Below are 27,784 nucleotides of genomic sequence, written 5' to 3'. Positions count from 1 at the left end.
AAAAAAAAATAAACAAATAAAAATTTTAACTATAATTTAACTCTAACACTACAGCATTTATCAAAACAGTTAAAAAAAAAATAAAAAAAAAAAAAAAAAATAAAATAATAAATATAATTTAACTCAAACAGTCCAGCATGAGGCATAAAAGTACTCATTTATCAGAGCAGTACTTAAATATCATATAAAAGGAGAAATATTGGCACTTTCTATATCTGTCGACAAAGTTTTTAGTCTCCATACACTGAAAACTATAAACCAAAAAGAATAAAATATGATGCCGGTATGGAATAACCATGAAAAAAGGTCAATGTTGACACCCTATATTGATGAGTACAACACATATTGCAATTTGAAACTTAAAATCCTTCACTCTAATGTCTAACAATCAGTCTTGAGGTACAAAAAGTACTCAATTACCAAGCCGGTACAAGAATATCAATAAAAAGAAAGAAATATTGTCGCCTTTTATTGTTATCGACACAAATAAAAGTAACCGTAGACTTATACAGTGTCAAATTATCCATCCTAAGAATGAAATGTTTATACCGGCACAGAAGTATCATCAAAAAGAAAGAAATATTGTCGCCTTTTATTGTTATCGACACAAATATAAGTAACCGTAGACTTATACAGTGTCAAATTATCCATCAAAAGAATAAAATGTTTATACCGGCACAGAAGTATCATCAAAAAGAAAGAAATAGTGTCGCCTTTTATTGTTATCGACACAAATATAAGTAACCGTAGACTTATACAGTGTCAAATTATCCATCAAAAGAATAAAATGTTCATGCTGGCACACAAGTATCATCAAAAAGGATAGATATTGGCACCATGTATAGATGCAGACAACAAAATACAGCAACCTGAAACATTCATTTCTTCACTTTTGTGTCTGAGAATCCATCTAAACTCATAAATATCATACAACATATGAAATATTGTCACTTTTAGTTGGTATTGACATAAATATCAGTAACCGTACACTTATAAATCTCTCAATTGTTGTCAAATTATGCATTCTTATAGTTGTCGACAAATGTTTTAGTAACCGTAGACTCCTAACCTGTGTAAAACTATCAATCCTCAGGTACCGAAAGGATAAAATGTTAATGCCGGTAAGTAATAACCAAGAAAATGGTCAATATTGGCACCCTATATTGCTGAATGCAACAAATATAGCACTTCAAAACATTTATTCTTTCACTTTAATGTCTGACAATCCATTTGAATGTATCAAATGGCCTCTATTACCTGGCCAGTACAAGAATATTAGGACAAAGATGAAATAGTGTCGCTTTTAATTGTTTCGCGACATAAATATTAGTAACCGTACACTTATAAATCTCTCAATTTGTGTCAAACCATTCATTCTGAGATTCAAATAATGATGCCGGACCAGAAAAATCAGGAAGAAGGGAAGATATTGGCACCTTTTGTTTATACCGACAACAAATTTTGTTATTTAAACTTGTTTTCATTCCCATTAAATGTCAAACAACCCATCAGGATGTATTTAAAAGTGCTCAATTATAAGGCCAGTACCAGAATATCATTCAAAAGAAGAAATATTGGCTCTTTTTATTCTTGTCGACAAAAGTTTTAGTATAACCGTAGACTTACGAAGCGCTTAATTTTTGACAAAATTTTCATCGCGAGGTACATAAAGAATAAAATTATTATGCCGGTAGAGAATATTCAAGGAAAAGGGTAAATATTGGGCCAAGATATTGATGAATACAACAAATATAGCAGCTTGACACTTAAACTCCTTCATGAAAGGCTATCATTTCTTAACATTTAGGGAAAGTTGTACCACAGTTTCTGACACGTTTTCTTCGGCGACCTATAACTTTTGAATGCCCCGATACATTTTCAATATCAAGACATCAAAATGTGCGCAATTGAATTCCCTTTCCAAAACGCTAAACAGTTTAAAAATCGGACGGTCAACAACAGAGATACGATTTTTTCAAAGTTTGCCTATAAGCCTTAACAGATTATCTCCCCTGAATTTCAATATGCAAATTTTGGCATACCTTCTTCAGGAAATTGTTACAAAAAGACTACTATATATACAACTAAGTATGTATTACTGTAGGGGGACCCTTGAATCCAAAACATATCGGCGCATGCGCACTTGAAAGGGTTAGGGTTAGAAAAAAAGATCCGGCTAACCCAAACCCTAACCCAGGTTAGGGTTAACCCTAATTTGGGTTAGGGTTAACCCTAACCCTCATATATTCATACGCCAGCCATATCACAACCATTAATTGTCAGCCTACACCCCAGGTGCCCCCCTCTATATGATACCTAACCCTGACTCTAACCCTAACCCTAACACTAACCCTAACCCTGACCCTAACCCTGACCCTAACCCTAACACTAACCCTTACCCTAACCCTAACCCTAACCCAAACCCTGACCCTAACCCTGACCCAAACCCAAACCCAAACCCTAACCCTCTCAATGATAACTTGCATACAGACTTTGAACGTTAATAACTTTGGCATTTCTCAACCGATTTGAAAGATCTTTGGCGTTTTGGAAAGCCCAGACAGGCTGCTATTTGATCAGTTTATTGTTTTGTCGTTCATATTAAAGCCTTTCTTTTCCTATCAACCTGTAACATTGCAATATGGTCATTTTCTGAGGCTCGTATCTTTGCCATTTCTCAAGCAATCGGAAAAACATATAAGTAAATAAGACTCGTTTTTCCAAGTTCTTTCAGGATAACCTCAGGTCGGAGACTTCATTCCTGTAAACAAAAAGTTGGGTTCAAAAATCTGCCAAATTCTTTGAAAGATTTGCAATTTTTTCACAAGAACAACGAAATCTCCGTCATTTTACTACCTTAAAGCTGGAACTTTCTGGTATACATAAGCTGACAAAATGCGCCAGCTATTGGTGTATATAAGACGTGTATATCTAGCGGGGTTATTGCGTATCAACATGAAACGTGTTTGAACAAAATCGATGAAAGACGAAATACGCCGGCTATTTCACACGGTCCAAAAGCGTTTTTCGTGGTTTCTCATTCTCAGAATTAGGTGTGTGAAATTTAAAGTGTGTGGTCCACTTGCAAAGAGGAAATCAATATAGTTAAAAAAAAAAAAAAAAAAAAAAAAAAAAATAAACAAATAAAAATTTTAACTATAATTTAACTCTAACACTACAGCATTTATCAAAACAGTTAAAAAAAAAATAAAAAAAAAAAAAAAAAATAAAATAATAAATATAATTTAACTCAAACAGTCCAGCATGAGGCATAAAAGTACTCATTTATCAGAGCAGTACTTAAATATCATATAAAAGGAGAAATATTGGCACTTTCTATATCTGTCGACAAAGTTTTTAGTCTCCATACACTGAAAACTATAAACCAAAAAGAATAAAATATGATGCCGGTATGGAATAACCATGAAAAAAGGTCAATGTTGACACCCTATATTGATGAGTACAACACATATTGCAATTTGAAACTTAAAATCCTTCACTCTAATGTCTAACAATCAGTCTTGAGGTACAAAAAGTACTCAATTACCAAGCCGGTACAAGAATATCAATAAAAAGAAAGAAATATTGTCGCCTTTTATTGTTATCGACACAAATAAAAGTAACCGTAGACTTATACAGTGTCAAATTATCCATCCTAAGAATGAAATGTTTATACCGGCACAGAAGTATCATCAAAAAGAAAGAAATATTGTCGCCTTTTATTGTTATCGACACAAATATAAGTAACCGTAGACTTATACAGTGTCAAATTATCCATCAAAAGAATAAAATGTTTATACCGGCACAGAAGTATCATCAAAAAGAAAGAAATAGTGTCGCCTTTTATTGTTATCGACACAAATATAAGTAACCGTAGACTTATACAGTGTCAAATTATCCATCAAAAGAATAAAATGTTCATGCTGGCACACAAGTATCATCAAAAAGGATAGATATTGGCACCATGTATAGATGCAGACAACAAAATACAGCAACCTGAAACATTCATTTCTTCACTTTTGTGTCTGAGAATCCATCTAAACTCATAAATATCATACAACATATGAAATATTGTCACTTTTAGTTGGTATTGACATAAATATCAGTAACCGTACACTTATAAATCTCTCAATTGTTGTCAAATTATGCATTCTTATAGTTGTCGACAAATGTTTTAGTAACCGTAGACTCCTAACCTGTGTAAAACTATCAATCCTCAGGTACCGAAAGGATAAAATGTTAATGCCGGTAAGTAATAACCAAGAAAATGGTCAATATTGGCACCCTATATTGCTGAATGCAACAAATATAGCACTTCAAAACATTTATTCTTTCACTTTAATGTCTGACAATCCATTTGAATGTATCAAATGGCCTCTATTACCTGGCCAGTACAAGAATATTAGGACAAAGATGAAATAGTGTCGCTTTTAATTGTTTCGCGACATAAATATTAGTAACCGTACACTTATAAATCTCTCAATTTGTGTCAAACCATTCATTCTGAGATTCAAATAATGATGCCGGACCAGAAAAATCAGGAAGAAGGGAAGATATTGGCACCTTTTGTTTATACCGACAACAAATTTTGTTATTTAAACTTGTTTTCATTCCCATTAAATGTCAAACAACCCATCAGGATGTATTTAAAAGTGCTCAATTATAAGGCCAGTACCAGAATATCATTCAAAAGAAGAAATATTGGCTCTTTTTATTCTTGTCGACAAAAGTTTTAGTATAACCGTAGACTTACGAAGCGCTTAATTTTTGACAAAATTTTCATCGCGAGGTACATAAAGAATAAAATTATTATGCCGGTAGAGAATATTCAAGGAAAAGGGTAAATATTGGGCCAAGATATTGATGAATACAACAAATATAGCAGCTTGACACTTAAACTCCTTCATGAAAGGCTATCATTTCTTAACATTTAGGGAAAGTTGTACCACAGTTTCTGACACGTTTTCTTCGGCGACCTATAACTTTTGAATGCCCCGATACATTTTCAATATCAAGACATCAAAATGTGCGCAATTGAATTCCCTTTCCAAAACGCTAAACAGTTTAAAAATCGGACGGTCAACAACAGAGATACGATTTTTTCAAAGTTTGCCTATAAGCCTTAACAGATTATCTCCCCTGAATTTCAATATGCAAATTTTGGCATACCTTCTTCAGGAAATTGTTACAAAAAGACTACTATATATACAACTAAGTATGTATTACTGTAGGGGGACCCTTGAATCCAAAACATATCGGCGCATGCGCACTTGAAAGGGTTAGGGTTAGAAAAAAAGATCCGGCTAACCCAAACCCTAACCCAGGTTAGGGTTAACCCTAATTTGGGTTAGGGTTAACCCTAACCCTCATATATTCATACGCCAGCCATATCACAACCATTAATTGTCAGCCTACACCCCAGGTGCCCCCCTCTATATGATACCTAACCCTGACTCTAACCCTAACCCTAACACTAACCCTAACCCTGACCCTAACCCTGACCCTAACCCTAACACTAACCCTTACCCTAACCCTAACCCTAACCCAAACCCTGACCCTAACCCTGACCCAAACCCAAACCCAAACCCTAACCCTCTCAATGATAACTTGCATACAGACTTTGAACGTTAATAACTTTGGCATTTCTCAACCGATTTGAAAGATCTTTGGCGTTTTGGAAAGCCCAGACAGGCTGCTATTTGATCAGTTTATTGTTTTGTCGTTCATATTAAAGCCTTTCTTTTCCTATCAACCTGTAACATTGCAATATGGTCATTTTCTGAGGCTCGTATCTTTGCCATTTCTCAAGCAATCGGAAAAACATATAAGTAAATAAGACTCGTTTTTCCAAGTTCTTTCAGGATAACCTCAGGTCGGAGACTTCATTCCTGTAAACAAAAAGTTGGGTTCAAAAATCTGCCAAATTCTTTGAAAGATTTGCAATTTTTTCACAAGAACAACGAAATCTCCGTCATTTTACTACCTTAAAGCTGGAACTTTCTGGTATACATAAGCTGACAAAATGCGCCAGCTATTGGTGTATATAAGACGTGTATATCTAGCGGGGTTATTGCGTATCAACATGAAACGTGTTTGAACAAAATCGATGAAAGACGAAATACGCCGGCTATTTCACACGGTCCAAAAGCGTTTTTCGTGGTTTCTCATTCTCAGAATTAGGTGTGTGAAATTTAAAGTGTGTGGTCCACTTGCAAAGAGGAAATCAATATAGTTAAAAAAAAAAAAAAAAAAAAAAAAAAAAATAAACAAATAAAAATTTTAACTATAATTTAACTCTAACACTACAGCATTTATCAAAACAGTTAAAAAAAAAATAAAAAAAAAAAAAAAAAATAAAATAATAAATATAATTTAACTCAAACAGTCCAGCATGAGGCATAAAAGTACTCATTTATCAGAGCAGTACTTAAATATCATATAAAAGGAGAAATATTGGCACTTTCTATATCTGTCGACAAAGTTTTTAGTCTCCATACACTGAAAACTATAAACCAAAAAGAATAAAATATGATGCCGGTATGGAATAACCATGAAAAAAGGTCAATGTTGACACCCTATATTGATGAGTACAACACATATTGCAATTTGAAACTTAAAATCCTTCACTCTAATGTCTAACAATCAGTCTTGAGGTACAAAAAGTACTCAATTACCAAGCCGGTACAAGAATATCAATAAAAAGAAAGAAATATTGTCGCCTTTTATTGTTATCGACACAAATAAAAGTAACCGTAGACTTATACAGTGTCAAATTATCCATCCTAAGAATGAAATGTTTATACCGGCACAGAAGTATCATCAAAAAGAAAGAAATATTGTCGCCTTTTATTGTTATCGACACAAATATAAGTAACCGTAGACTTATACAGTGTCAAATTATCCATCAAAAGAATAAAATGTTTATACCGGCACAGAAGTATCATCAAAAAGAAAGAAATAGTGTCGCCTTTTATTGTTATCGACACAAATATAAGTAACCGTAGACTTATACAGTGTCAAATTATCCATCAAAAGAATAAAATGTTCATGCTGGCACACAAGTATCATCAAAAAGGATAGATATTGGCACCATGTATAGATGCAGACAACAAAATACAGCAACCTGAAACATTCATTTCTTCACTTTTGTGTCTGAGAATCCATCTAAACTCATAAATATCATACAACATATGAAATATTGTCACTTTTAGTTGGTATTGACATAAATATCAGTAACCGTACACTTATAAATCTCTCAATTGTTGTCAAATTATGCATTCTTATAGTTGTCGACAAATGTTTTAGTAACCGTAGACTCCTAACCTGTGTAAAACTATCAATCCTCAGGTACCGAAAGGATAAAATGTTAATGCCGGTAAGTAATAACCAAGAAAATGGTCAATATTGGCACCCTATATTGCTGAATGCAACAAATATAGCACTTCAAAACATTTATTCTTTCACTTTAATGTCTGACAATCCATTTGAATGTATCAAATGGCCTCTATTACCTGGCCAGTACAAGAATATTAGGACAAAGATGAAATAGTGTCGCTTTTAATTGTTTCGCGACATAAATATTAGTAACCGTACACTTATAAATCTCTCAATTTGTGTCAAACCATTCATTCTGAGATTCAAATAATGATGCCGGACCAGAAAAATCAGGAAGAAGGGAAGATATTGGCACCTTTTGTTTATACCGACAACAAATTTTGTTATTTAAACTTGTTTTCATTCCCATTAAATGTCAAACAACCCATCAGGATGTATTTAAAAGTGCTCAATTATAAGGCCAGTACCAGAATATCATTCAAAAGAAGAAATATTGGCTCTTTTTATTCTTGTCGACAAAAGTTTTAGTATAACCGTAGACTTACGAAGCGCTTAATTTTTGACAAAATTTTCATCGCGAGGTACATAAAGAATAAAATTATTATGCCGGTAGAGAATATTCAAGGAAAAGGGTAAATATTGGGCCAAGATATTGATGAATACAACAAATATAGCAGCTTGACACTTAAACTCCTTCATGAAAGGCTATCATTTCTTAACATTTAGGGAAAGTTGTACCACAGTTTCTGACACGTTTTCTTCGGCGACCTATAACTTTTGAATGCCCCGATACATTTTCAATATCAAGACATCAAAATGTGCGCAATTGAATTCCCTTTCCAAAACGCTAAACAGTTTAAAAATCGGACGGTCAACAACAGAGATACGATTTTTTCAAAGTTTGCCTATAAGCCTTAACAGATTATCTCCCCTGAATTTCAATATGCAAATTTTGGCATACCTTCTTCAGGAAATTGTTACAAAAAGACTACTATATATACAACTAAGTATGTATTACTGTAGGGGGACCCTTGAATCCAAAACATATCGGCGCATGCGCACTTGAAAGGGTTAGGGTTAGAAAAAAAGATCCGGCTAACCCAAACCCTAACCCAGGTTAGGGTTAACCCTAATTTGGGTTAGGGTTAACCCTAACCCTCATATATTCATACGCCAGCCATATCACAACCATTAATTGTCAGCCTACACCCCAGGTGCCCCCCTCTATATGATACCTAACCCTGACTCTAACCCTAACCCTAACACTAACCCTAACCCTGACCCTAACCCTGACCCTAACCCTAACACTAACCCTTACCCTAACCCTAACCCTAACCCAAACCCTGACCCTAACCCTGACCCAAACCCAAACCCAAACCCTAACCCTCTCAATGATAACTTGCATACAGACTTTGAACGTTAATAACTTTGGCATTTCTCAACCGATTTGAAAGATCTTTGGCGTTTTGGAAAGCCCAGACAGGCTGCTATTTGATCAGTTTATTGTTTTGTCGTTCATATTAAAGCCTTTCTTTTCCTATCAACCTGTAACATTGCAATATGGTCATTTTCTGAGGCTCGTATCTTTGCCATTTCTCAAGCAATCGGAAAAACATATAAGTAAATAAGACTCGTTTTTCCAAGTTCTTTCAGGATAACCTCAGGTCGGAGACTTCATTCCTGTAAACAAAAAGTTGGGTTCAAAAATCTGCCAAATTCTTTGAAAGATTTGCAATTTTTTCACAAGAACAACGAAATCTCCGTCATTTTACTACCTTAAAGCTGGAACTTTCTGGTATACATAAGCTGACAAAATGCGCCAGCTATTGGTGTATATAAGACGTGTATATCTAGCGGGGTTATTGCGTATCAACATGAAACGTGTTTGAACAAAATCGATGAAAGACGAAATACGCCGGCTATTTCACACGGTCCAAAAGCGTTTTTCGTGGTTTCTCATTCTCAGAATTAGGTGTGTGAAATTTAAAGTGTGTGGTCCACTTGCAAAGAGGAAATCAATATAGTTAAAAAAAAAAAAAAAAAAAAAAAAAAAAATAAACAAATAAAAATTTTAACTATAATTTAACTCTAACACTACAGCATTTATCAAAACAGTTAAAAAAAAAATAAAAAAAAAAAAAAAAAATAAAATAATAAATATAATTTAACTCAAACAGTCCAGCATGAGGCATAAAAGTACTCATTTATCAGAGCAGTACTTAAATATCATATAAAAGGAGAAATATTGGCACTTTCTATATCTGTCGACAAAGTTTTTAGTCTCCATACACTGAAAACTATAAACCAAAAAGAATAAAATATGATGCCGGTATGGAATAACCATGAAAAAAGGTCAATGTTGACACCCTATATTGATGAGTACAACACATATTGCAATTTGAAACTTAAAATCCTTCACTCTAATGTCTAACAATCAGTCTTGAGGTACAAAAAGTACTCAATTACCAAGCCGGTACAAGAATATCAATAAAAAGAAAGAAATATTGTCGCCTTTTATTGTTATCGACACAAATAAAAGTAACCGTAGACTTATACAGTGTCAAATTATCCATCCTAAGAATGAAATGTTTATACCGGCACAGAAGTATCATCAAAAAGAAAGAAATATTGTCGCCTTTTATTGTTATCGACACAAATATAAGTAACCGTAGACTTATACAGTGTCAAATTATCCATCAAAAGAATAAAATGTTTATACCGGCACAGAAGTATCATCAAAAAGAAAGAAATAGTGTCGCCTTTTATTGTTATCGACACAAATATAAGTAACCGTAGACTTATACAGTGTCAAATTATCCATCAAAAGAATAAAATGTTCATGCTGGCACACAAGTATCATCAAAAAGGATAGATATTGGCACCATGTATAGATGCAGACAACAAAATACAGCAACCTGAAACATTCATTTCTTCACTTTTGTGTCTGAGAATCCATCTAAACTCATAAATATCATACAACATATGAAATATTGTCACTTTTAGTTGGTATTGACATAAATATCAGTAACCGTACACTTATAAATCTCTCAATTGTTGTCAAATTATGCATTCTTATAGTTGTCGACAAATGTTTTAGTAACCGTAGACTCCTAACCTGTGTAAAACTATCAATCCTCAGGTACCGAAAGGATAAAATGTTAATGCCGGTAAGTAATAACCAAGAAAATGGTCAATATTGGCACCCTATATTGCTGAATGCAACAAATATAGCACTTCAAAACATTTATTCTTTCACTTTAATGTCTGACAATCCATTTGAATGTATCAAATGGCCTCTATTACCTGGCCAGTACAAGAATATTAGGACAAAGATGAAATAGTGTCGCTTTTAATTGTTTCGCGACATAAATATTAGTAACCGTACACTTATAAATCTCTCAATTTGTGTCAAACCATTCATTCTGAGATTCAAATAATGATGCCGGACCAGAAAAATCAGGAAGAAGGGAAGATATTGGCACCTTTTGTTTATACCGACAACAAATTTTGTTATTTAAACTTGTTTTCATTCCCATTAAATGTCAAACAACCCATCAGGATGTATTTAAAAGTGCTCAATTATAAGGCCAGTACCAGAATATCATTCAAAAGAAGAAATATTGGCTCTTTTTATTCTTGTCGACAAAAGTTTTAGTATAACCGTAGACTTACGAAGCGCTTAATTTTTGACAAAATTTTCATCGCGAGGTACATAAAGAATAAAATTATTATGCCGGTAGAGAATATTCAAGGAAAAGGGTAAATATTGGGCCAAGATATTGATGAATACAACAAATATAGCAGCTTGACACTTAAACTCCTTCATGAAAGGCTATCATTTCTTAACATTTAGGGAAAGTTGTACCACAGTTTCTGACACGTTTTCTTCGGCGACCTATAACTTTTGAATGCCCCGATACATTTTCAATATCAAGACATCAAAATGTGCGCAATTGAATTCCCTTTCCAAAACGCTAAACAGTTTAAAAATCGGACGGTCAACAACAGAGATACGATTTTTTCAAAGTTTGCCTATAAGCCTTAACAGATTATCTCCCCTGAATTTCAATATGCAAATTTTGGCATACCTTCTTCAGGAAATTGTTACAAAAAGACTACTATATATACAACTAAGTATGTATTACTGTAGGGGGACCCTTGAATCCAAAACATATCGGCGCATGCGCACTTGAAAGGGTTAGGGTTAGAAAAAAAGATCCGGCTAACCCAAACCCTAACCCAGGTTAGGGTTAACCCTAATTTGGGTTAGGGTTAACCCTAACCCTCATATATTCATACGCCAGCCATATCACAACCATTAATTGTCAGCCTACACCCCAGGTGCCCCCCTCTATATGATACCTAACCCTGACTCTAACCCTAACCCTAACACTAACCCTAACCCTGACCCTAACCCTGACCCTAACCCTAACACTAACCCTTACCCTAACCCTAACCCTAACCCAAACCCTGACCCTAACCCTGACCCAAACCCAAACCCAAACCCTAACCCTCTCAATGATAACTTGCATACAGACTTTGAACGTTAATAACTTTGGCATTTCTCAACCGATTTGAAAGATCTTTGGCGTTTTGGAAAGCCCAGACAGGCTGCTATTTGATCAGTTTATTGTTTTGTCGTTCATATTAAAGCCTTTCTTTTCCTATCAACCTGTAACATTGCAATATGGTCATTTTCTGAGGCTCGTATCTTTGCCATTTCTCAAGCAATCGGAAAAACATATAAGTAAATAAGACTCGTTTTTCCAAGTTCTTTCAGGATAACCTCAGGTCGGAGACTTCATTCCTGTAAACAAAAAGTTGGGTTCAAAAATCTGCCAAATTCTTTGAAAGATTTGCAATTTTTTCACAAGAACAACGAAATCTCCGTCATTTTACTACCTTAAAGCTGGAACTTTCTGGTATACATAAGCTGACAAAATGCGCCAGCTATTGGTGTATATAAGACGTGTATATCTAGCGGGGTTATTGCGTATCAACATGAAACGTGTTTGAACAAAATCGATGAAAGACGAAATACGCCGGCTATTTCACACGGTCCAAAAGCGTTTTTCGTGGTTTCTCATTCTCAGAATTAGGTGTGTGAAATTTAAAGTGTGTGGTCCACTTGCAAAGAGGAAATCAATATAGTTAAAAAAAAAAAAAAAAAAAAAAAAAAAAATAAACAAATAAAAATTTTAACTATAATTTAACTCTAACACTACAGCATTTATCAAAACAGTTAAAAAAAAAATAAAAAAAAAAAAAAAAAATAAAATAATAAATATAATTTAACTCAAACAGTCCAGCATGAGGCATAAAAGTACTCATTTATCAGAGCAGTACTTAAATATCATATAAAAGGAGAAATATTGGCACTTTCTATATCTGTCGACAAAGTTTTTAGTCTCCATACACTGAAAACTATAAACCAAAAAGAATAAAATATGATGCCGGTATGGAATAACCATGAAAAAAGGTCAATGTTGACACCCTATATTGATGAGTACAACACATATTGCAATTTGAAACTTAAAATCCTTCACTCTAATGTCTAACAATCAGTCTTGAGGTACAAAAAGTACTCAATTACCAAGCCGGTACAAGAATATCAATAAAAAGAAAGAAATATTGTCGCCTTTTATTGTTATCGACACAAATAAAAGTAACCGTAGACTTATACAGTGTCAAATTATCCATCCTAAGAATGAAATGTTTATACCGGCACAGAAGTATCATCAAAAAGAAAGAAATATTGTCGCCTTTTATTGTTATCGACACAAATATAAGTAACCGTAGACTTATACAGTGTCAAATTATCCATCAAAAGAATAAAATGTTTATACCGGCACAGAAGTATCATCAAAAAGAAAGAAATAGTGTCGCCTTTTATTGTTATCGACACAAATATAAGTAACCGTAGACTTATACAGTGTCAAATTATCCATCAAAAGAATAAAATGTTCATGCTGGCACACAAGTATCATCAAAAAGGATAGATATTGGCACCATGTATAGATGCAGACAACAAAATACAGCAACCTGAAACATTCATTTCTTCACTTTTGTGTCTGAGAATCCATCTAAACTCATAAATATCATACAACATATGAAATATTGTCACTTTTAGTTGGTATTGACATAAATATCAGTAACCGTACACTTATAAATCTCTCAATTGTTGTCAAATTATGCATTCTTATAGTTGTCGACAAATGTTTTAGTAACCGTAGACTCCTAACCTGTGTAAAACTATCAATCCTCAGGTACCGAAAGGATAAAATGTTAATGCCGGTAAGTAATAACCAAGAAAATGGTCAATATTGGCACCCTATATTGCTGAATGCAACAAATATAGCACTTCAAAACATTTATTCTTTCACTTTAATGTCTGACAATCCATTTGAATGTATCAAATGGCCTCTATTACCTGGCCAGTACAAGAATATTAGGACAAAGATGAAATAGTGTCGCTTTTAATTGTTTCGCGACATAAATATTAGTAACCGTACACTTATAAATCTCTCAATTTGTGTCAAACCATTCATTCTGAGATTCAAATAATGATGCCGGACCAGAAAAATCAGGAAGAAGGGAAGATATTGGCACCTTTTGTTTATACCGACAACAAATTTTGTTATTTAAACTTGTTTTCATTCCCATTAAATGTCAAACAACCCATCAGGATGTATTTAAAAGTGCTCAATTATAAGGCCAGTACCAGAATATCATTCAAAAGAAGAAATATTGGCTCTTTTTATTCTTGTCGACAAAAGTTTTAGTATAACCGTAGACTTACGAAGCGCTTAATTTTTGACAAAATTTTCATCGCGAGGTACATAAAGAATAAAATTATTATGCCGGTAGAGAATATTCAAGGAAAAGGGTAAATATTGGGCCAAGATATTGATGAATACAACAAATATAGCAGCTTGACACTTAAACTCCTTCATGAAAGGCTATCATTTCTTAACATTTAGGGAAAGTTGTACCACAGTTTCTGACACGTTTTCTTCGGCGACCTATAACTTTTGAATGCCCCGATACATTTTCAATATCAAGACATCAAAATGTGCGCAATTGAATTCCCTTTCCAAAACGCTAAACAGTTTAAAAATCGGACGGTCAACAACAGAGATACGATTTTTTCAAAGTTTGCCTATAAGCCTTAACAGATTATCTCCCCTGAATTTCAATATGCAAATTTTGGCATACCTTCTTCAGGAAATTGTTACAAAAAGACTACTATATATACAACTAAGTATGTATTACTGTAGGGGGACCCTTGAATCCAAAACATATCGGCGCATGCGCACTTGAAAGGGTTAGGGTTAGAAAAAAAGATCCGGCTAACCCAAACCCTAACCCAGGTTAGGGTTAACCCTAATTTGGGTTAGGGTTAACCCTAACCCTCATATATTCATACGCCAGCCATATCACAACCATTAATTGTCAGCCTACACCCCAGGTGCCCCCCTCTATATGATACCTAACCCTGACTCTAACCCTAACCCTAACACTAACCCTAACCCTGACCCTAACCCTGACCCTAACCCTAACACTAACCCTTACCCTAACCCTAACCCTAACCCAAACCCTGACCCTAACCCTGACCCAAACCCAAACCCAAACCCTAACCCTCTCAATGATAACTTGCATACAGACTTTGAACGTTAATAACTTTGGCATTTCTCAACCGATTTGAAAGATCTTTGGCGTTTTGGAAAGCCCAGACAGGCTGCTATTTGATCAGTTTATTGTTTTGTCGTTCATATTAAAGCCTTTCTTTTCCTATCAACCTGTAACATTGCAATATGGTCATTTTCTGAGGCTCGTATCTTTGCCATTTCTCAAGCAATCGGAAAAACATATAAGTAAATAAGACTCGTTTTTCCAAGTTCTTTCAGGATAACCTCAGGTCGGAGACTTCATTCCTGTAAACAAAAAGTTGGGTTCAAAAATCTGCCAAATTCTTTGAAAGATTTGCAATTTTTTCACAAGAACAACGAAATCTCCGTCATTTTACTACCTTAAAGCTGGAACTTTCTGGTATACATAAGCTGACAAAATGCGCCAGCTATTGGTGTATATAAGACGTGTATATCTAGCGGGGTTATTGCGTATCAACATGAAACGTGTTTGAACAAAATCGATGAAAGACGAAATACGCCGGCTATTTCACACGGTCCAAAAGCGTTTTTCGTGGTTTCTCATTCTCAGAATTAGGTGTGTGAAATTTAAAGTGTGTGGTCCACTTGCAAAGAGGAAATCAATATAGTTAAAAAAAAAAAAAAAAAAAAAAAAAAAAATAAACAAATAAAAATTTTAACTATAATTTAACTCTAACACTACAGCATTTATCAAAACAGTTAAAAAAAAAATAAAAAAAAAAAAAAAAAATAAAATAATAAATATAATTTAACTCAAACAGTCCAGCATGAGGCATAAAAGTACTCATTTATCAGAGCAGTACTTAAATATCATATAAAAGGAGAAATATTGGCACTTTCTATATCTGTCGACAAAGTTTTTAGTCTCCATACACTGAAAACTATAAACCAAAAAGAATAAAATATGATGCCGGTATGGAATAACCATGAAAAAAGGTCAATGTTGACACCCTATATTGATGAGTACAACACATATTGCAATTTGAAACTTAAAATCCTTCACTCTAATGTCTAACAATCAGTCTTGAGGTACAAAAAGTACTCAATTACCAAGCCGGTACAAGAATATCAATAAAAAGAAAGAAATATTGTCGCCTTTTATTGTTATCGACACAAATAAAAGTAACCGTAGACTTATACAGTGTCAAATTATCCATCCTAAGAATGAAATGTTTATACCGGCACAGAAGTATCATCAAAAAGAAAGAAATATTGTCGCCTTTTATTGTTATCGACACAAATATAAGTAACCGTAGACTTATACAGTGTCAAATTATCCATCAAAAGAATAAAATGTTTATACCGGCACAGAAGTATCATCAAAAAGAAAGAAATAGTGTCGCCTTTTATTGTTATCGACACAAATATAAGTAACCGTAGACTTATACAGTGTCAAATTATCCATCAAAAGAATAAAATGTTCATGCTGGCACACAAGTATCATCAAAAAGGATAGATATTGGCACCATGTATAGATGCAGACAACAAAATACAGCAACCTGAAACATTCATTTCTTCACTTTTGTGTCTGAGAATCCATCTAAACTCATAAATATCATACAACATATGAAATATTGTCACTTTTAGTTGGTATTGACATAAATATCAGTAACCGTACACTTATAAATCTCTCAATTGTTGTCAAATTATGCATTCTTATAGTTGTCGACAAATGTTTTAGTAACCGTAGACTCCTAACCTGTGTAAAACTATCAATCCTCAGGTACCGAAAGGATAAAATGTTAATGCCGGTAAGTAATAACCAAGAAAATGGTCAATATTGGCACCCTATATTGCTGAATGCAACAAATATAGCACTTCAAAACATTTATTCTTTCACTTTAATGTCTGACAATCCATTTGAATGTATCAAATGGCCTCTATTACCTGGCCAGTACAAGAATATTAGGACAAAGATGAAATAGTGTCGCTTTTAATTGTTTCGCGACATAAATATTAGTAACCGTACACTTATAAATCTCTCAATTTGTGTCAAACCATTCATTCTGAGATTCAAATAATGATGCCGGACCAGAAAAATCAGGAAGAAGGGAAGATATTGGCACCTTTTGTTTATACCGACAACAAATTTTGTTATTTAAACTTGTTTTCATTCCCATTAAATGTCAAACAACCCATCAGGATGTATTTAAAAGTGCTCAATTATAAGGCCAGTACCAGAATATCATTCAAAAGAAGAAATATTGGCTCTTTTTATTCTTGTCGACAAAAGTTTTAGTATAACCGTAGACTTACGAAGCGCTTAATTTTTGACAAAATTTTCATCGCGAGGTACATAAAGAATAAAATTATTATGCCGGTAGAGAATATTCAAGGAAAAGGGTAAATATTGGGCCAAGATATTGATGAATACAACAAATATAGCAGCTTGACACTTAAACTCCTTCATGAAAGGCTATCATTTCTTAACATTTAGGGAAAGTTGTACCACAGTTTCTGACACGTTTTCTTCGGCGACCTATAACTTTTGAATGCCCCGATACATTTTCAATATCAAGACATCAAAATGTGCGCAATTGAATTCCCTTTCCAAAACGCTAAACAGTTTAAAAATCGGACGGTCAACAACAGAGATACGATTTTTTCAAAGTTTGCCTATAAGCCTTAACAGATTATCTCCCCTGAATTTCAATATGCAAATTTTGGCATACCTTCTTCAGGAAATTGTTACAAAAAGACTACTATATATACAACTAAGTATGTATTACTGTAGGGGGACCCTTGAATCCAAAACATATCGGCGCATGCGCACTTGAAAGGGTTAGGGTTAGAAAAAAAGATCCGGCTAACCCAAACCCTAACCCAGGTTAGGGTTAACCCTAATTTGGGTTAGGGTTAACCCTAACCCTCATATATTCATACGCCAGCCATATCACAACCATTAATTGTCAGCCTACACCCCAGGTGCCCCCCTCTATATGATACCTAACCCTGACTCTAACCCTAACCCTAACACTAACCCTAACCCTGACCCTAACCCTGACCCTAACCCTAACACTAACCCTTACCCTAACCCTAACCCTAACCCAAACCCTGACCCTAACCCTGACCCAAACCCAAACCCAAACCCTAACCCTCTCAATGATAACTTGCATACAGACTTTGAACGTTAATAACTTTGGCATTTCTCAACCGATTTGAAAGATCTTTGGCGTTTTGGAAAGCCCAGACAGGCTGCTATTTGATCAGTTTATTGTTTTGTCGTTCATATTAAAGCCTTTCTTTTCCTATCAACCTGTAACATTGCAATATGGTCATTTTCTGAGGCTCGTATCTTTGCCATTTCTCAAGCAATCGGAAAAACATATAAGTAAATAAGACTCGTTTTTCCAAGTTCTTTCAGGATAACCTCAGGTCGGAGACTTCATTCCTGTAAACAAAAAGTTGGGTTCAAAAATCTGCCAAATTCTTTGAAAGATTTGCAATTTTTTCACAAGAACAACGAAATCTCCGTCATTTTACTACCTTAAAGCTGGAACTTTCTGGTATACATAAGCTGACAAAATGCGCCAGCTATTGGTGTATATAAGACGTGTATATCTAGCGGGGTTATTGCGTATCAACATGAAACGTGTTTGAACAAAATCGATGAAAGACGAAATACGCCGGCTATTTCACACGGTCCAAAAGCGTTTTTCGTGGTTTCTCATTCTCAGAATTAGGTGTGTGAAATTTAAAGTGTGTGGTCCACTTGCAAAGAGGAAATCAATATAGTTAAAAAAAAAAAAAAAAAAAAAAAAAAAAATAAACAAATAAAAATTTTAACTATAATTTAACTCTAACACTACAGCATTTATCAAAACAGTTAAAAAAAAAATAAAAAAAAAAAAAAAAAATAAAATAATAAATATAATTTAACTCAAACAGTCCAGCATGAGGCATAAAAGTACTCATTTATCAGAGCAGTACTTAAATATCATATAAAAGGAGAAATATTGGCACTTTCTATATCTGTCGACAAAGTTTTTAGTCTCCATACACTGAAAACTATAAACCAAAAAGAATAAAATATGATGCCGGTATGGAATAACCATGAAAAAAGGTCAATGTTGACACCCTATATTGATGAGTACAACACATATTGCAATTTGAAACTTAAAATCCTTCACTCTAATGTCTAACAATCAGTCTTGAGGTACAAAAAGTACTCAATTACCAAGCCGGTACAAGAATATCAATAAAAAGAAAGAAATATTGTCGCCTTTTATTGTTATCGACACAAATAAAAGTAACCGTAGACTTATACAGTGTCAAATTATCCATCCTAAGAATGAAATGTTTATACCGGCACAGAAGTATCATCAAAAAGAAAGAAATATTGTCGCCTTTTATTGTTATCGACACAAATATAAGTAACCGTAGACTTATACAGTGTCAAATTATCCATCAAAAGAATAAAATGTTTATACCGGCACAGAAGTATCATCAAAAAGAAAGAAATAGTGTCGCCTTTTATTGTTATCGACACAAATATAAGTAACCGTAGACTTATACAGTGTCAAATTATCCATCAAAAGAATAAAATGTTCATGCTGGCACACAAGTATCATCAAAAAGGATAGATATTGGCACCATGTATAGATGCAGACAACAAAATACAGCAACCTGAAACATTCATTTCTTCACTTTTGTGTCTGAGAATCCATCTAAACTCATAAATATCATACAACATATGAAATATTGTCACTTTTAGTTGGTATTGACATAAATATCAGTAACCGTACACTTATAAATCTCTCAATTGTTGTCAAATTATGCATTCTTATAGTTGTCGACAAATGTTTTAGTAACCGTAGACTCCTAACCTGTGTAAAACTATCAATCCTCAGGTACCGAAAGGATAAAATGTTAATGCCGGTAAGTAATAACCAAGAAAATGGTCAATATTGGCACCCTATATTGCTGAATGCAACAAATATAGCACTTCAAAACATTTATTCTTTCACTTTAATGTCTGACAATCCATTTGAATGTATCAAATGGCCTCTATTACCTGGCCAGTACAAGAATATTAGGACAAAGATGAAATAGTGTCGCTTTTAATTGTTTCGCGACATAAATATTAGTAACCGTACACTTATAAATCTCTCAATTTGTGTCAAACCATTCATTCTGAGATTCAAATAATGATGCCGGACCAGAAAAATCAGGAAGAAGGGAAGATATTGGCACCTTTTGTTTATACCGACAACAAATTTTGTTATTTAAACTTGTTTTCATTCCCATTAAATGTCAAACAACCCATCAGGATGTATTTAAAAGTGCTCAATTATAAGGCCAGTACCAGAATATCATTCAAAAGAAGAAATATTGGCTCTTTTTATTCTTGTCGACAAAAGTTTTAGTATAACCGTAGACTTACGAAGCGCTTAATTTTTGACAAAATTTTCATCGCGAGGTACATAAAGAATAAAATTATTATGCCGGTAGAGAATATTCAAGGAAAAGGGTAAATATTGGGCCAAGATATTGATGAATACAACAAATATAGCAGCTTGACACTTAAACTCCTTCATGAAAGGCTATCATTTCTTAACATTTAGGGAAAGTTGTACCACAGTTTCTGACACGTTTTCTTCGGCGACCTATAACTTTTGAATGCCCCGATACATTTTCAATATCAAGACATCAAAATGTGCGCAATTGAATTCCCTTTCCAAAACGCTAAACAGTTTAAAAATCGGACGGTCAACAACAGAGATACGATTTTTTCAAAGTTTGCCTATAAGCCTTAACAGATTATCTCCCCTGAATTTCAATATGCAAATTTTGGCATACCTTCTTCAGGAAATTGTTACAAAAAGACTACTATATATACAACTAAGTATGTATTACTGTAGGGGGACCCTTGAATCCAAAACATATCGGCGCATGCGCACTTGAAAGGGTTAGGGTTAGAAAAAAAGATCCGGCTAACCCAAACCCTAACCCAGGTTAGGGTTAACCCTAATTTGGGTTAGGGTTAACCCTAACCCTCATATATTCATACGCCAGCCATATCACAACCATTAATTGTCAGCCTACACCCCAGGTGCCCCCCTCTATATGATACCTAACCCTGACTCTAACCCTAACCCTAACACTAACCCTAACCCTGACCCTAACCCTGACCCTAACCCTAACACTAACCCTTACCCTAACCCTAACCCTAACCCAAACCCTGACCCTAACCCTGACCCAAACCCAAACCCAAACCCTAACCCTCTCAATGATAACTTGCATACAGACTTTGAACGTTAATAACTTTGGCATTTCTCAACCGATTTGAAAGATCTTTGGCGTTTTGGAAAGCCCAGACAGGCTGCTATTTGATCAGTTTATTGTTTTGTCGTTCATATTAAAGCCTTTCTTTTCCTATCAACCTGTAACATTGCAATATGGTCATTTTCTGAGGCTCGTATCTTTGCCATTTCTCAAGCAATCGGAAAAACATATAAGTAAATAAGACTCGTTTTTCCAAGTTCTTTCAGGATAACCTCAGGTCGGAGACTTCATTCCTGTAAACAAAAAGTTGGGTTCAAAAATCTGCCAAATTCTTTGAAAGATTTGCAATTTTTTCACAAGAACAACGAAATCTCCGTCATTTTACTACCTTAAAGCTGGAACTTTCTGGTATACATAAGCTGACAAAATGCGCCAGCTATTGGTGTATATAAGACGTGTATATCTAGCGGGGTTATTGCGTATCAACATGAAACGTGTTTGAACAAAATCGATGAAAGACGAAATACGCCGGCTATTTCACACGGTCCAAAAGCGTTTTTCGTGGTTTCTCATTCTCAGAATTAGGTGTGTGAAATTTAAAGTGTGTGGTCCACTTGCAAAGAGGAAATCAATATAGTTAAAAAAAAAAAAAAAAAAAAAAAAAAAAATAAACAAATAAAAATTTTAACTATAATTTAACTCTAACACTACAGCATTTATCAAAACAGTTAAAAAAAAAATAAAAAAAAAAAAAAAAAATAAAATAATAAATATAATTTAACTCAAACAGTCCAGCATGAGGCATAAAAGTACTCATTTATCAGAGCAGTACTTAAATATCATATAAAAGGAGAAATATTGGCACTTTCTATATCTGTCGACAAAGTTTTTAGTCTCCATACACTGAAAACTATAAACCAAAAAGAATAAAATATGATGCCGGTATGGAATAACCATGAAAAAAGGTCAATGTTGACACCCTATATTGATGAGTACAACACATATTGCAATTTGAAACTTAAAATCCTTCACTCTAATGTCTAACAATCAGTCTTGAGGTACAAAAAGTACTCAATTACCAAGCCGGTACAAGAATATCAATAAAAAGAAAGAAATATTGTCGCCTTTTATTGTTATCGACACAAATAAAAGTAACCGTAGACTTATACAGTGTCAAATTATCCATCCTAAGAATGAAATGTTTATACCGGCACAGAAGTATCATCAAAAAGAAAGAAATATTGTCGCCTTTTATTGTTATCGACACAAATATAAGTAACCGTAGACTTATACAGTGTCAAATTATCCATCAAAAGAATAAAATGTTTATACCGGCACAGAAGTATCATCAAAAAGAAAGAAATAGTGTCGCCTTTTATTGTTATCGACACAAATATAAGTAACCGTAGACTTATACAGTGTCAAATTATCCATCAAAAGAATAAAATGTTCATGCTGGCACACAAGTATCATCAAAAAGGATAGATATTGGCACCATGTATAGATGCAGACAACAAAATACAGCAACCTGAAACATTCATTTCTTCACTTTTGTGTCTGAGAATCCATCTAAACTCATAAATATCATACAACATATGAAATATTGTCACTTTTAGTTGGTATTGACATAAATATCAGTAACCGTACACTTATAAATCTCTCAATTGTTGTCAAATTATGCATTCTTATAGTTGTCGACAAATGTTTTAGTAACCGTAGACTCCTAACCTGTGTAAAACTATCAATCCTCAGGTACCGAAAGGATAAAATGTTAATGCCGGTAAGTAATAACCAAGAAAATGGTCAATATTGGCACCCTATATTGCTGAATGCAACAAATATAGCACTTCAAAACATTTATTCTTTCACTTTAATGTCTGACAATCCATTTGAATGTATCAAATGGCCTCTATTACCTGGCCAGTACAAGAATATTAGGACAAAGATGAAATAGTGTCGCTTTTAATTGTTTCGCGACATAAATATTAGTAACCGTACACTTATAAATCTCTCAATTTGTGTCAAACCATTCATTCTGAGATTCAAATAATGATGCCGGACCAGAAAAATCAGGAAGAAGGGAAGATATTGGCACCTTTTGTTTATACCGACAACAAATTTTGTTATTTAAACTTGTTTTCATTCCCATTAAATGTCAAACAACCCATCAGGATGTATTTAAAAGTGCTCAATTATAAGGCCAGTACCAGAATATCATTCAAAAGAAGAAATATTGGCTCTTTTTATTCTTGTCGACAAAAGTTTTAGTATAACCGTAGACTTACGAAGCGCTTAATTTTTGACAAAATTTTCATCGCGAGGTACATAAAGAATAAAATTATTATGCCGGTAGAGAATATTCAAGGAAAAGGGTAAATATTGGGCCAAGATATTGATGAATACAACAAATATAGCAGCTTGACACTTAAACTCCTTCATGAAAGGCTATCATTTCTTAACATTTAGGGAAAGTTGTACCACAGTTTCTGACACGTTTTCTTCGGCGACCTATAACTTTTGAATGCCCCGATACATTTTCAATATCAAGACATCAAAATGTGCGCAATTGAATTCCCTTTCCAAAACGCTAAACAGTTTAAAAATCGGACGGTCAACAACAGAGATACGATTTTTTCAAAGTTTGCCTATAAGCCTTAACAGATTATCTCCCCTGAATTTCAATATGCAAATTTTGGCATACCTTCTTCAGGAAATTGTTACAAAAAGACTACTATATATACAACTAAGTATGTATTACTGTAGGGGGACCCTTGAATCCAAAACATATCGGCGCATGCGCACTTGAAAGGGTTAGGGTTAGAAAAAAAGATCCGGCTAACCCAAACCCTAACCCAGGTTAGGGTTAACCCTAATTTGGGTTAGGGTTAACCCTAACCCTCATATATTCATACGCCAGCCATATCACAACCATTAATTGTCAGCCTACACCCCAGGTGCCCCCCTCTATATGATACCTAACCCTGACTCTAACCCTAACCCTAACACTAACCCTAACCCTGACCCTAACCCTGACCCTAACCCTAACACTAACCCTTACCCTAACCCTAACCCTAACCCAAACCCTGACCCTAACCCTGACCCAAACCCAAACCCAAACCCTAACCCTCTCAATGATAACTTGCATACAGACTTTGAACGTTAATAACTTTGGCATTTCTCAACCGATTTGAAAGATCTTTGGCGTTTTGGAAAGCCCAGACAGGCTGCTATTTGATCAGTTTATTGTTTTGTCGTTCATATTAAAGCCTTTCTTTTCCTATCAACCTGTAACATTGCAATATGGTCATTTTCTGAGGCTCGTATCTTTGCCATTTCTCAAGCAATCGGAAAAACATATAAGTAAATAAGACTCGTTTTTCCAAGTTCTTTCAGGATAACCTCAGGTCGGAGACTTCATTCCTGTAAACAAAAAGTTGGGTTCAAAAATCTGCCAAATTCTTTGAAAGATTTGCAATTTTTTCACAAGAACAACGAAATCTCCGTCATTTTACTACCTTAAAGCTGGAACTTTCTGGTATACATAAGCTGACAAAATGCGCCAGCTATTGGTGTATATAAGACGTGTATATCTAGCGGGGTTATTGCGTATCAACATGAAACGTGTTTGAACAAAATCGATGAAAGACGAAATACGCCGGCTATTTCACACGGTCCAAAAGCGTTTTTCGTGGTTTCTCATTCTCAGAATTAGGTGTGTGAAATTTAAAGTGTGTGGTCCACTTGCAAAGAGGAAATCAATATAGTTAAAAAAAAAAAAAAAAAAAAAAAAAAAAATAAACAAATAAAAATTTTAACTATAATTTAACTCTAACACTACAGCATTTATCAAAACAGTTAAAAAAAAAATAAAAAAAAAAAAAAAAAATAAAATAATAAATATAATTTAACTCAAACAGTCCAGCATGAGGCATAAAAGTACTCATTTATCAGAGCAGTACTTAAATATCATATAAAAGGAGAAATATTGGCACTTTCTATATCTGTCGACAAAGTTTTTAGTCTCCATACACTGAAAACTATAAACCAAAAAGAATAAAATATGATGCCGGTATGGAATAACCATGAAAAAAGGTCAATGTTGACACCCTATATTGATGAGTACAACACATATTGCAATTTGAAACTTAAAATCCTTCACTCTAATGTCTAACAATCAGTCTTGAGGTACAAAAAGTACTCAATTACCAAGCCGGTACAAGAATATCAATAAAAAGAAAGAAATATTGTCGCCTTTTATTGTTATCGACACAAATAAAAGTAACCGTAGACTTATACAGTGTCAAATTATCCATCCTAAGAATGAAATGTTTATACCGGCACAGAAGTATCATCAAAAAGAAAGAAATATTGTCGCCTTTTATTGTTATCGACACAAATATAAGTAACCGTAGACTTATACAGTGTCAAATTATCCATCAAAAGAATAAAATGTTTATACCGGCACAGAAGTATCATCAAAAAGAAAGAAATAGTGTCGCCTTTTATTGTTATCGACACAAATATAAGTAACCGTAGACTTATACAGTGTCAAATTATCCATCAAAAGAATAAAATGTTCATGCTGGCACACAAGTATCATCAAAAAGGATAGATATTGGCACCATGTATAGATGCAGACAACAAAATACAGCAACCTGAAACATTCATTTCTTCACTTTTGTGTCTGAGAATCCATCTAAACTCATAAATATCATACAACATATGAAATATTGTCACTTTTAGTTGGTATTGACATAAATATCAGTAACCGTACACTTATAAATCTCTCAATTGTTGTCAAATTATGCATTCTTATAGTTGTCGACAAATGTTTTAGTAACCGTAGACTCCTAACCTGTGTAAAACTATCAATCCTCAGGTACCGAAAGGATAAAATGTTAATGCCGGTAAGTAATAACCAAGAAAATGGTCAATATTGGCACCCTATATTGCTGAATGCAACAAATATAGCACTTCAAAACATTTATTCTTTCACTTTAATGTCTGACAATCCATTTGAATGTATCAAATGGCCTCTATTACCTGGCCAGTACAAGAATATTAGGACAAAGATGAAATAGTGTCGCTTTTAATTGTTTCGCGACATAAATATTAGTAACCGTACACTTATAAATCTCTCAATTTGTGTCAAACCATTCATTCTGAGATTCAAATAATGATGCCGGACCAGAAAAATCAGGAAGAAGGGAAGATATTGGCACCTTTTGTTTATACCGACAACAAATTTTGTTATTTAAACTTGTTTTCATTCCCATTAAATGTCAAACAACCCATCAGGATGTATTTAAAAGTGCTCAATTATAAGGCCAGTACCAGAATATCATTCAAAAGAAGAAATATTGGCTCTTTTTATTCTTGTCGACAAAAGTTTTAGTATAACCGTAGACTTACGAAGCGCTTAATTTTTGACAAAATTTTCATCGCGAGGTACATAAAGAATAAAATTATTATGCCGGTAGAGAATATTCAAGGAAAAGGGTAAATATTGGGCCAAGATATTGATGAATACAACAAATATAGCAGCTTGACACTTAAACTCCTTCATGAAAGGCTATCATTTCTTAACATTTAGGGAAAGTTGTACCACAGTTTCTGACACGTTTTCTTCGGCGACCTATAACTTTTGAATGCCCCGATACATTTTCAATATCAAGACATCAAAATGTGCGCAATTGAATTCCCTTTCCAAAACGCTAAACAGTTTAAAAATCGGACGGTCAACAACAGAGATACGATTTTTTCAAAGTTTGCCTATAAGCCTTAACAGATTATCTCCCCTGAATTTCAATATGCAAATTTTGGCATACCTTCTTCAGGAAATTGTTACAAAAAGACTACTATATATACAACTAAGTATGTATTACTGTAGGGGGACCCTTGAATCCAAAACATATCGGCGCATGCGCACTTGAAAGGGTTAGGGTTAGAAAAAAAGATCCGGCTAACCCAAACCCTAACCCAGGTTAGGGTTAACCCTAATTTGGGTTAGGGTTAACCCTAACCCTCATATATTCATACGCCAGCCATATCACAACCATTAATTGTCAGCCTACACCCCAGGTGCCCCCCTCTATATGATACCTAACCCTGACTCTAACCCTAACCCTAACACTAACCCTAACCCTGACCCTAACCCTGACCCTAACCCTAACACTAACCCTTACCCTAACCCTAACCCTAACCCAAACCCTGACCCTAACCCTGACCCAAACCCAAACCCAAACCCTAACCCTCTCAATGATAACTTGCATACAGACTTTGAACGTTAATAACTTTGGCATTTCTCAACCGATTTGAAAGATCTTTGGCGTTTTGGAAAGCCCAGACAGGCTGCTATTTGATCAGTTTATTGTTTTGTCGTTCATATTAAAGCCTTTCTTTTCCTATCAACCTGTAACATTGCAATATGGTCATTTTCTGAGGCTCGTATCTTTGCCATTTCTCAAGCAATCGGAAAAACATATAAGTAAATAAGACTCGTTTTTCCAAGTTCTTTCAGGATAACCTCAGGTCGGAGACTTCATTCCTGTAAA

The sequence above is a fragment of the Mytilus californianus genome, unplaced genomic scaffold (genome assembly GCF_021869535.1).
Source record: "Mytilus californianus isolate M0D057914Y unplaced genomic scaffold, xbMytCali1.0.p SCAF_20, whole genome shotgun sequence".
NCBI classification, from domain to species: domain Eukaryota; kingdom Metazoa; phylum Mollusca; class Bivalvia; order Mytilida; family Mytilidae; genus Mytilus; species Mytilus californianus.
This window is presented reverse-complemented; position numbering follows the sequence as displayed.